Source organism: Pelophylax lessonae, assembly GCF_965119305.1.
Source record: "Pelophylax lessonae genome assembly, chromosome: 1".
Taxonomy (NCBI): domain Eukaryota; kingdom Metazoa; phylum Chordata; class Amphibia; order Anura; family Ranidae; genus Pelophylax; species Pelophylax lessonae.
In genome coordinates, this window is record NC_138768.1 from 220,621,969 (window position 1) to 220,635,440 (window position 13,472).

Genomic DNA, 13,472 nt, shown 5'->3' on the forward strand with positions numbered 1-13,472 from the left:
TTGATAAAATAGAAACTACCTCTAGTGTAGGGGTGTCAAGCTCTTATTTAATTGCAGGCCACATCAGCATTCAGCATAATGGTTGCCCGGTTGTATCTGTAAGACTAGATGTCCATAGCATGGCATTGCACTCCCCTCCCCCATTACAATAGATTTCAAGAGCCCACCATTATCAGAAGTCAAGAATCCCTCACCCTCTCTTCCATCACAGTGCCCCCTCTACCCTTACCATCTGAAGAAACTGAGGGATGAGGGGGGGGGGGCTTTAACTGGGATGCAGAAAGTGCAGGGTCTGGAGCAAGACCAGAGGGGGGCTGGGGTCAGCTGCTGGAGTCTGTTGCATGCTGAGACAAGTTCTGTCCTCCTCTCTGCGGAGACAAGGCGGGTACGCAGACAAAGGGGGTGCTGCAGCTACAGAAGGGGTGCGAGGGTTGCATGAATTGGACTGGTGGGCCGGATTCGTCCCATAGGCCTTGTGTTTGACACGTCCTCTAGAGCAGTGGTCCTCAACTCCGGTCCTCAGGGCCCACTAACAGGCCAGATTTTAAGAATTACCTTGGGGAGATGCAGACTAGAATACTGCAGTCACTGAGCAGCAAATGAGATCACCTGTGATGTATTTCAGTTATCTTGCAAACCTGGCCTGTTAGTGGGCCCTGAGGACCGGAGTTGAGGACCACTGCTCTAGAGCATGGAGCGGAAATAAGTGTCTAGATAAGGGCTGGTCTAACTACAAAAAACAGAAAGGTATAGAGGAACATACAGACCCAATAAATAAATAAAACAAGCTGCTGTGGCAGCATCAGCATGGACCATCAGAGAGATACTGTGATGGGAATTTACTAAGACAGAATTTGAAGCAGGCTTATAGTAACAAATCAGCTTCTCACTTCTGCTTGTTTAGTTAAAGTGGTTATAAACCCTTACATATACAGTGAGGTGACTGGCCTCAGATGATTCATAGAGATAAAACAAATCCTCCTACATAAGTTCTACTTGTTACATAAGTCAAGAAATTGTATAGCTTGTCTGAGCTGTCAGAAAGCAGGAGGTGGAGAGCTGAAGTTATACACTGCAGAGCTCAGTGATGAGAGCTCTGAGAGCTGATTGGAGGGAAGGGACACACCCCCTTCACACAGCACACAATAACAGAGCTGAGGCTGTCAATCACAGGCTGTCTGCTGGAGCTCTCTCCCCTGTCACCATTTTTCTCTTGGTGTCAGGAACACTTGTCAAAAATGACTCGTGCAGATAGCAGAGGAACAGGGTAGCAGACAGAAATGACACTTAGTGCTCTGGATTAAGACAACTACACACTATTGAGGGATATGCTTTGTTCATATTTCATGTATGAAGTTTACAACCAGTTTATAATAGAAGTTCAGTCAAACACTAACTACAGTAAACCCCCGCTCCATCGCGGTTCAGTTTTTGCGGTCCCGGTATATTGCGTTTTTTTTTGTAATGTTATTTTACTATATAAATCATTAAAAAGGAAATATTTTTGTGTTTTCCATAGCCCTTGCTATGTCTCTCAGTATCTTTTATGTGTTTAAATGAGTTTCTATTGTTTTAAAAGTGTGTTTAAAGACCTTAAAATGCTTTTACACGTACAGTGACAGTAAAAAAAACATGCCTACAATGCATTTTAATAGGGTTTTTCTATTTCGCGGATTTTCACTTTTCGCGGCTGGGTCCAGAACGTAACCCCCGCAATGGAGGGGGGTTTACTGTATACCTAAATCTACTCCCACTCCCATTCTAAGCCTATTCTATCTACCCTGTGAAAGGAAAGATCTATACTTAGCTATTCTGAGGGTGCTGCAGTCTAGTCACATGTTTGGGTCCCAGCCCGGCTTTAAGGCCCGTACACACGTACCGATTGTCGGCCGAAAATGTTCGGCCGCCGAACGATCGGCCGATTTTCGGCTTGTTAGTATGATGCTTTCGACAGCCGACAGCGCACTTTCGGCCGAACAGAATCTGTCGTGCAAGCATTAAAATTTTTGTATGCTGACACCAGAACGGCCGATTGTTCGCCAGTCAGTACAGAATTCGGCCGACAGACAGCAGATTTGCAAGACTGGGCATGCTCAGAAAAGAAAAAACACAGGGAAAGTTAACCATTACATGACATCACTTCTGCAGTCGGCGGACAAAATTCGTGTGCAGTCTTTTGCACTTCTCAGCAGACACGACAGCCCGGGGACAAAAGACGGCCGATCGTTCGGCCGACGATCGGTACGTGTGTACGGGGCTTTAGTATAGAGGAAGGACAGTCGACAATGGATGCCTCATAGTAAACTCACGGGTGACATCATCACCCAAGTTCTGCAGCTGTTGTCGGCGATCTGTTCTTTTAACTGAAGCTGACACTTGGACCCAATCATGTAACAGGACTGGAGCACCTTCAGCATAGGTAGGTATATAGATACTTCCTTTACATGATAGATAGAATAGGCTTGGGGGAGTAGATTTAATTATAGTGTTTGAATGAACTTTCACTTTATTCCATGGACAGCTGTTCTATAATCTGGCTGCTACAGCCCAGTGAATTCCCCTGTGTGTCTTCTATGACAGGATACCAACATTTTTTTATCTTTACAGACTTGGCATCATTTTAGGGTTAGTCTTCACAAAAGTGAATATTTCACTTAAAGTTTGAGTTTAGTGTGTTACATACATAGTTACATATTTAGTCAGGTTAAAAAAAAGAAACAAGTCCACCTAGTTCAAGCAATTAAAGGAAAAATAAAAAATATATACAATCCCATATACACAATCTTACACCCACAGTTGATACAGAGTAAGGCAAAAAAAACCCCCAATAAAGCATGATCATTGCTCCGGCAGGGGAATACATTTCTTCCTGATCCCCCGAGAGGCAATTGGATATTCCCTGGATCAACTTTACCTATAATAGTTAGTATCCAGTTATAATATGTGCATTAGGAAAGAATCCATGTCTTTTTTAAAGCAATCTACTTAGCTGGCCAGAATCAGCTCCTGAGGAAGTCTATTCCACATTTTCACAGCTCTTACTGTGAAGCAACCTTTCCATATTTGGAGACTCCTCCAGATGTAAAGAATGCCCCCTTGTCCTCTGTGATGACCTTAAAGTGAATAAGACCAAGTTTACTATATGGACCATTTATGTGTTCAGTTGCTTGTTGGCTTCTTATTTCTAATTACTTATAAGTTTAGGTTCACACTGAATACACCTTTAAATTGTGAAACTTAACTTGAATTTGCACGTTTTCAAAGCCGCATGTCAGCATGCAAGTTGCACCTGAAATCATCAAAAGTAGTGCAGGAACTATTTTTTCAAATCAGTGCAGCACTAAGTAGCCATTGCACCAAATTGAACAGTTTCATTGCTGACAATAGGGTGCGATTTGACCCGTCAAATTGCATGACAAGTCGCACCGGTGTGAATGGGGGCTAAAGTACCATTAAAGGCTTTTGTGTGACAGTCTAAAGAAGTACCAAGTTCATTTACTATATGATGCCCAACAAGCCTTATTAAATAAACAAAAAACTTATTTTACCTTCCAAGACTGAGCAAAATCCTCCCTAATTTGTTTTTCATACGCTCCCCCCTCGCAGACACTGCAGCTCACACTGGGAGGGTTCAGGCAACAGAGGCAGTGCTGCCAATCCAGAAAGCAATGGGTAGGACTAAGTGAAGGAACATATTTATTGACAAGCTAAAAACCTGTGAATCAGCAGTAACAATGTTAAAAAAACATCTTTGCAACATTTTCTCATCCCACTGTAGTGCAAGCAGGCACAACCTACATAAGTGTGGAAACTTTGCTCTGCATTCAGGAGCAGTGTTGCATCATTTTCACCATCATAGGGAGCTTGCGTTATATGGATTTTAGTGGCAGAATCAACAGGTATGTGTGGGACTCTGCATAGTTCTGCCCCTGCAGTTTTTTTTGGATCCAATAACACTCTTCATAGCTGGAATCCTAAAAGTTAATGGCCTGAATACAAAATAGTATATGCACATAAACAGATTTACATTTTCATAATTTCCCTAGAGCTTGAGCATATGCACATTTCTAGGTGTATACTGACACCAGGACAAGACAATAAAGAGCATCACAAGCCTAAATCCTATTTGAGTGTTTTACTATAGCATAAAGCATATAATAATAAAGGAGTGATATATGCCAAATAAAGGACTGCAATAACAGTTGTAGAATTTGATCTCCTAATTTACTTAGGACAAAGTGAGCAGCTGCTACTGTAAATGGATACTAACAAGCATTGCTTGTATGTGCTGAGATAAGTTTCTTGTTGGAATCCAATTGTGGAATAATACCTCCTTGAAGAACATGTACAGGAACATTCAGACTGGGAGTGGGAGGGACAGTACTTGGAGCCAGCCAGGTGAAAGGTGACCTCATCAGTCTGCTGCTGCTCGTTCACTGTCCAGTCAGAAGATAGGAGCAGGAAAGTGACCCATCTATGCTGCATCAGGATTGGAAATAAATAAAAATCCTTAGGCAGGTAAGACAGTTTAGTCACTTATGCCTCGTTTCCACTGAGCGGAACGGTTCGGGTCAGTACAGTTTGGAAGGGTTAGAATGGTCCGGTCTATTCAGGTGAGCGTTTCCACTGCAAGTCGGGCCACCAGGGACCATGCAGGGTTTACAGCAATTGAGGTGTTTGTTTTGCTCTTTCATTTGACGTGAGAATTGAAGTTTTCCTGTCCGCCAATCAGTGGAATGTATCGTGTGACGCCAGTAGCTCCGCCCTAACCGTACCGTACCATTTCCTATGGCCCTACATCTGAAGCAGGACCAGGAATGGTGCGGTTTGGTTCGGTTGTATGGGCCACTTTCATAATGGAAACACTCAAATTAGCGTACCGTACCAAACCGACCCGAACCGATCCGCTCAGTGGAAACGAGGCATTAGTGAACAAGCATGCTGTGTCTATGTGAAACGCGTCTATATTTTCCTGTTTGTACTATTGAGTCTTGACATGTGTCAATAAAAATTATTTACTGCATCCAAGCTCCGCTGTGGCGTGCGGTCGTTTTTTTTTTGTACTATTGCAGTGGTGAGGTGGGGCCAGGCACCCACGCTGGATTACTGATACTCCTTTACCTGAACTGTGTACACACCTATCTGGCAGGTAAGACAGTTTCCAAATACAGTATATATTTCACAATTAGCTTTTTACCCTAACTTTAATGTGATTGCCAGCTAAGCAGCTGCCAATCAGTTACACAAAACCATATGTATGCACTGGGGGTGTCAGCTGTGCCAGAGCACACCGTAATCACCTTGTTCAGCGCTGTTCCCCCCTGCTGATCGGGCCCCCTGTGTCCCGTCCCACCCCCCCTTTTCCCTCTTCTCCTGCCGGCTGCTCCGGGAGATGTGTCAGGATTGAGAGTGAGGAAAGAGGCTGGCAAATATGTCATTTAGCAGCCATTCATTTTCTGAATGAATACAGTCAAAACAGTGAGTGATCGGTACTGATCGCTCCTGTGTCTATTCATAACTGAAGCATAGTAAACTCTTTGTGAAGGAACAGTAATCTGCTTAGCACAGAGCACTTCCAATTCATTTACTGTCTAGTGCAGCTGAGGCTGCAGAGAAAGGGACTGGGGAATTCCTGTCCTCAGTTCCTTTCTATGTCTCAAAAGCAAGACTACAGCGGTCTGTTTGAAACATGGATATTTCACCAAAGTCCCCCAAAAGGGCTCCTAAAAAAATTGTAGAAAAAAAAAATAATATTAGGAAAAAAATGTAAAAACTTGTAAAAAATAATAATAATAATAATAAAAAAAACTACTGACACCGTCCACTGCCCTACTGATACCGTCTACTGCTCTAATGATGTTGTCCATGTTTTAATACATTTTAAAATGTTTGTTTACATTCATTTATGATTGTGTGTGTGTGTGTGTATGCATGTATGTAAACTTGCATTAGGCTTTGCACACACCTATGCACAAAACGCTTTTAAATGCTAAACTCTTTAGTGCGTTACACTATTTTGATTCTAAAATAGCAATAAAAATGCCTCCAGAAGTTTTCATTGCTCCTCTGCATTTCTTCCCTCACCAGTACTTGGTGTCTGTCTGACCATCTCAGCTGCCTAGTTGTTCAGATTTCAGGCCAGGTAGACACTTCAGAATGTTTCTGTAGGATAGAAAGCAGTAGGGGACTGATAAATACTTATTTACATTGTGATTTATGAAACTGAAACATGTTCCCTCCTAAGTTTTGGGTAATACTTGCACTAAAATTATTTGGCATACATACTGTACATACTGTACATGCAAATATTTGACATACACAAGAATACTGTTTTTAATTAGATAGAATGTCTGTATTCTGAAAATCTAAGGTTTTGGGTTTTAATCATACATCCATTGCTCCAATTTATGCTTTATTTGTCAGCCTTCTAGAGTTCAAGATGGGAGCTGTCTTATGGCTTAAAAGGGTTAAATATTTGCTGTGGGACCAAAGAATGACCTTCATCCATATGCTTATGGAAGTCTGTATGACAGCCAAATTGCTGTTAATTCGGTTACTGGTGCAGAAGAAGAGCAAGAGGCAAAAGGGCTGAGGCTCATTTATGTCCAATAATCTCAGAAAAAAGACCAAGTCAATTCCTCTAAAGAATTTGAATGACAAATTTATATGTTTTTAATGTAGTTATCTATTTTTAGAATAGATGCAATAAAAACAGACAATTGTTAGCCTGTAGACTTGATCTGCTGATGTTGGAGAGCAAATTAAAATTAATTACACTCAATATTAATAAGAGGTTCGACCGAGTCATCAGAAGTTCAATCATAGGGCTGCCGGTTTGATAATCTGTATATATTTAGTGTTAGAGTGGCTTTTTGGTTTTATTTTCTTTGTACTCCCAAATGAAAAAATAATACACTAAAGAGCTATTAATTACAGAAAATGAATATATTATCCTCTCAAAAATATGTAGATGAATAAAAAAGCAAGCAAGTCTTCTTAATACCTATTAGTAATGCCTATGCAAAGTGCTTGCTTATATGTGAAATCAGTACCAGTTTACACCAAGATATTGTCCTACATGGTCTGGTGACGGTTTTACAATACCATACTTCTTGTGTTTGAAATTACACCCTGGTTCTTGGAAATGGCTTTCAGGCATTTCTTTTCAGAGGTGAAAATACTTACAGAAAATCATTGCCTTTAATTATGGTGATAAAAGCTGTGAACTTGTTTTACTTAGCGATGCAAACATCAACAGAATGTTCCGTGAGCAAACTCAATTGCTTCATCAGGGCTGATGCTTTAGTTTCTTGCTCCCCGCTCCATCAACAGATGTTTTAGAGTTATTGCACTCGGAATGTGAAATGCAAATATGCTCTGAAACAGGTTATGTTTCCAAATGTTTGTCACTTCTTTTCCTGCAATGCAGTGAACAACAGTGAATGCTTTGCGGGATAGTTGGTAGTCTTTAATATTAAAACATGCTGACGTCTATTTTATAATACCTAAATAATTATATATTTAGCAAAAATATGTGTGGCCCATTGGTAAAAGTATTCCTAATGTATGCATTCAAGCAGATTTCATTTTAAATTGGGGCCTCTATGTGGTTTTAAAACAAGAAGTATAACTCTATCTGCAATACTTTTCTTTGGCGCTGTCCCACATGGTACATTTTTGTTCTCCACTAGATGATCTCAATGTTGAGTTGAATGAAGGCCAGTGTTCCTAAAGCCAGAAAATTGAATACATACTGTGAGTGAGGGGCATCATGGCCCCATCACCCCTGAGCAGAGATGTATAGTAACTAAGTAGAACTACTTCACTACTGTACTTAAGTACCGCAAGGCGGTATCTGTACTTTCCTAGAGAAGAATTTTTTTCTCCTACTTCCACTTTTACTTCACTATATTTTTTCAATGATTTCAATACTTCTACTCCAATATTTTTTTTTGTGCTGCATAGTTCAGTGGTTCTCAACTCCGGTCCTCGGGACCCACCAACAGGCCAGGTTTGCAAGATAACTAAATTACATCACAGGTGATCTCATTTGCTGCTCAGTGATTGCAGTATTCTAGTCTGCATCCCCCAAGGTAATACTTAAAATCTGGCCTGTTAGTGGGTCCCGAGGACCGGAATTGAGAACCACTGGCATAGTTACTAGTTACAATTATAAAAATTGCCACTGCCAGAACAGTAGATGGCAGGTTTCATGAAGCACAAAACATGTGTATTATCAGCGCATACGAAAATAAATACTACTGTATGTATAAATAAAAGCTGCATTTGAAATAATAAAAAACAATATCATGTTCAAACTTTTGACTTCTTTCTTGAATAACTACATAACACAGTACTTGTACTTTTACTTTCAGTACTTGGGTAGCAAAATTTTTAAAAAAACTACTTGCAATACTTAAGTACAAAAAATGTTGAATACTTTAGTACTTCTACTCAAGTCACTTTTTGATCGAGCACTTCCACCTCTACTCAAGTGACTTTTTGATCGAGCACTTGTACTTTTACTCAAGTATGGGTTTCGAGTACTTTATACAACTCTGCCCCTTAGATAGAAATCCTGCTGCTCCCTGAATGCCTGTTTTGTTTTGTTTTTTTGCAGAATACCTATTTATAATTGGGTTAATGCACCACAATTGTGAATTAAGCATTTGGCTTACAGACGCAGCATGGCCCAATGAACTTGAATGACCAAATTTGAGAGGCAGTGCCATCTGTCAACTCAGCATGCTGTGTTAAATTTGCCTTGCATTGTGGCGCAGCATGTGAACAGCTCCCTCTAGCGCTATTTTAAACTTTAGGTGGGTGGCTGGAAGGGGGGGGGGGGGCAGTGGTAAAACTTTGACTTAGCTGCCTGTTTTACCACCACTTGTGTGAAAGAGGCCTAAGGACCATGCACTGTTGGAGAAGCTACAAAGAGAAAGACAACCCTGCACAACATTTTAGCTGTCTACAGTCATCTGGAAACAGGAAAAAAAAGTGTAATTATATAGGGGTGAGGGGGGTTCCCAGGGGGGGCAGGGGAAAACAATGGGGGTGAAACGAGGAAGCAAGTAGTTGGACTTGAATACTTTGTGTTAAAAGTATATGAAAACACTCAGAATATTCCTATAGGTTCATATCATTGTCTGAGTTATGGTTTTGCTCCAAAGTAAAGTTTGCTTGTAAAACAGTATTTACACAGATCTCCATTCCCATAAATCACTGTATATTTCCATTCCGTGCTGCAACATCAAACTTCCGTAACCTCTCGGTAGCTTTCTAATTAAAATGCCTATTGCACTGGTGACATTTTATTGCATATTGGGATGTTTTTATCACGTATCACATATCATATCTCCAATTAGGCAGTTGTGTGAAGATCCTGTGGACGTTTTGACATACAACAGAATAACAACTGAACATTTTGATTTCTTGATGGTTTAAAATCAGTCCCTTTCTGGAAAGGAAAAAAGACAAGCATAAGATGTCCTTTTCTGCTCAGAAGAGACTTCTGGTTACGCCATATTAAAACACATCTAAGCACAAGGAAAAAATGTAATATATTGCAGCTTACCGCTTCTTAGTTGTCATGGTTTCATTAGTTCTCTCTTTTTTTTTTTCTTTTCACCTTGTGATCTTGTCAGTACATGCTTTTTCTATTTACTACCATCACAAGGGTGCTAATCAGTAACCAGGGTGGTAACAGTGACAGGTCCTCTTTATGTAGATAAGGGTTTCAGACCCCTGATAGTTCCCCTGCCACTAGTACACGCAGATCAAATACAGAAGTCCCTCATCTACTTGTACAACCGGCATCTGTGCCAGGATTTTGACAACTCTGGACCCAGACGTGCTCACAACTGAGCACTTCCAGGTTCAGTCACAAAAGAACTGAAGGAGAGAGATGTAAATAGCTAAAAAAATCTACAGGGACTATGAAGTGCCAGGGATTGACCACTGGGGGGAGTTCCACTCACATACCTGCACAAAGTGATTGAGTGGCTGTTCACTTCCATAGAACACTAAATCTGCTGTAAGTTTTTACTGCTCTGCCATTACACAGCTATAATGGTTTTGGCAGTGAAAAAGCAAACAAAGCCCAGGATTTGTTGATTACCAGTTGAATCATCCAGATCCCCCTGCTATTGCAATCTGCAGCACCTCCATAAGGACCAGAACAATGTCCTCAGGGATGCCATAGCTGCAAAATTTAAAGTGATTGTAAACGATCACCTTGTTAAACAAGCCATTCAATTTAAAACAGAAATTAAAGGAAAAATATTTGTGGTTAGATATATAAAAAACACGTTATAAATACCTTTTTTCCCTATTTTATAAGTGATCACATTCCCTCTGTTCTCAGCTGCATAAGGCTAAGTTCCCAGCATAGCTAGAGAACTGGCCATGGTGTGTTCTCATGCTTAGTGTGGTCAGTTTATAATAGGAAAGCAGAAGGACTGTCAGGAACACCAGGAATTTCATACAAAGGTAGCAATATAAAGAGAACAGGATACCTTTTCATGCAAGTATATGGTACAGCAAACACATATATAGGAATATGAAATGTTGGGGTAACAAACGCTTTAAATGTACATAGAGCACTTGCTGGGAGCACATTTGAGAAAGCCTGTGGGCAGGAACTGGTTAAGGCCTGTGTAGACAGATTTTAAGTGGCAAAATCTGTGTTCTTTTCACATCCATTAGAGACGCTGCTGAGGTCATTTAGAATTCATTGCTTCAGCTGCTTTTGCATTTCCATAGACCTGTATGGATCGGGAGGGGGGCAGTTTTGAACTGAACAAAAGCCCATTCACGCTACCCCTTGAGAATACCTCTGTTTTTTTTTTTCTATTTCCGTGTCATTTTTCCATTATTATTGAATTCTTCCCTTGTCCCATGTTAAAAGGTCTTTGTTTGTATGTGTTAAGAAAATGTAGGAAAATAATCATTATTTTTATTAACTCTTTACACAAATGATTGCATAGCTACATAAATGTGGATTGCATTTAAAATATATCCATCAAATATAGGACTTATAAATCATTACAGCTATAAATGGTAGTCAATATTCTACAAACCTGGGTTGCAGAACTCCAAAAGCCGGTTACCCCCCTCTCCCCATTGATCACAAACATTAGTGTTGCTGTCAGGCTTTCTTCAACCTTTTTTATTTTATTATAGGAAGTATTTTATTTCTGTCTGCTTAATATTACCCAATGACTACTAGGTTGTATTGGGGTCAGTGCTAATTTACAGAGTCTACTTACCTGTACCTGTTCTGGATGGTTCCACTTGTGTCTTCTTTGGCTTGATGGTTTTCATCATATTCTGTAAGATAATGGTGACCACATGTACAGTATATTATTATTTATTTGTGTGTTGCCAACAATTATGCCATTGAGTTTATATGTCAAAAAATAAATTGTTTTGTGTTCCAGGCCCTCTTTTTTTATTTAGTCATGATTAGAGTTGAGCAGACACCTGGATGTTCGGGTTCAACGAGTTCGGCCGAACTTCGCAAAAAAGTTTGAGTTCGGGACCGGAACTTAACCCAAACTTGACCCCGAACAGTCAATGGGGACCCAAACTTTTGAGCACTAAAATGGCTCTAAAAAAGTAATGGGAAGGGCTAGAGGGCTGCAAATGGCAGCAAAATGTTGTTAAGAGCATGGCAAGTGCCCTGCAAACAAATGTGGATAGGGAAATAACTTAAAATAACATAAAATACATAAAAATAAAAAATAATAGTCTTGATCTAGGAGGAAGAGGTCCATATGGAGTAGGAGATTGAGGTGGCGGTGTAGTTGAAAGCGACGGTGGAGGAGGACGAGGTAGCCAACACTGGTTTTTGTTTTTAATTTTATTTTTTTTTTAAATAAAAGGAAAAGGGGCATCATTTTGTGCCCCCTTTTCCTCATGGGATGGGAACAGGGATTATAACTTGGTGTAGGCTAGTTATTAGCAGTCACAGGGTGAGGTAAAATTGTTGCTGGGGAAAGTTTAGTTGACCTTTATGACCTGGGGTTATTCAGCCGCTGTTCCCGCTCAAATTTGTCCCTGTATCTAGGGAGATTGGGCCGGTTCCCCCTCTTCCCACTCAAATTCCCTTTTATCTGGGGAGATTAGTTAAGTTTTCCCCTCTTCCCGCTGAAAAATCCCACTGGTTTAGGGCTTTTTAAGAGGGACCCCAGCAGCTAAGGGCTCAGCCACCTCACTGGAAAGGAGCTGTGGTGTTTCCCTCCCTCCCTTGTTTTGTTGTGGCCAGTATTATTATTTGTGTTATGCACAGGGGGACAATGTATACAGTGGCGTACCAACGGGGGGGGGGGGCGGTGGTGTCAGGTGCCACTCACTGGGGGGTGTCAGCCGATGTCCTGCCCGGTGTGTGTTCAGACAGATCCCGCAGTGTGAAGGCAGCTGCAGTGGCAGCTCCTTCAGTCCGTGCTGCTAGCGGGGGGCGGAGCCGTGGCGGGAATAAGGGGGCGGGGCCTCGGCATTAATAAGGGGGCGGGGCCTCGGCGGGAAGAAGGTTAGTGCCCATTGCCCAAGTGTGTGTGCTGGATAGGAGGGGGATGGGGCTGCTGCAAGGAATTCATCTTTCTCTATTCTTCCTGCAGCTGCCTGCTGAATAACTGATTCTCCTCCTCTCCCTCCTGCAGGACGAATAGGGAAAGATCAATTCATCTATATGCAGCTGCCCCATCCCCCTCCTATACAACTTCTTTTGCTAGCCCTCCAGTGTTCTCAACCCCCTCCAGTGCTCCTAATCCCCCCTCAGTGCTCTCCACCCCCCTGGTTTTCCCTGCCCGCCCCCAAGTGCTCCCTGTCCCCCCCAGTGCTCTCCAGCCCCCTGGTTTTCCCTGCCCGCCCGCCAAGTGCTCCCTGTCCCCCCCAGTGCTCTCCACCCCTCTGGTTTTCCCTGCCCGCCCCCCTAGTGCTCCCTGCCCCCCCCCAGTGCTCTCCACATCCCTGGTTTTCCCTTCCCGCCCCCCAAGTGCTCCCTGTCCCCCCCAGTGCTCTCCACCCCCTGGTTTTCCCTGCCCGCCACCCTAGTGCTCCCTGCCCCCCCCCACAGTGCTCTCCACCCCCCTGGTTTTCCCTTCCCGCCCCCAAGTGCTCCCTGTCCCCCCCCAGTGCTCTCCACCCCCCTGATTTTCCCTGCCCACCCCCCAAGTGCTCCCTGCCCCCCCAGTGCTCTCCACCCCCCTGATTTTCCCTGCCCACCCCCAAGTGCTCCCTGCCCCCCCAGTGCTCTCCACCCCCCTGATTTTCTCTGCTCGCCCCCCAAGTGCTCCCTGTCCCCCCCCAGTGCTCTCCACCCTCCTGATTTTCCTTGCCCACCCCCCCAAGTGCTCCCTGTCCCCCCAGTGCTTTCCTCCCCCCTGGTTTTCCCTGCTCACCCCCAAGTGCTCCCTGTCCCCCCAGTGCTCTCCAACCCCTGCACCTTCCAACCCCCTACAATGCTTTCCAAA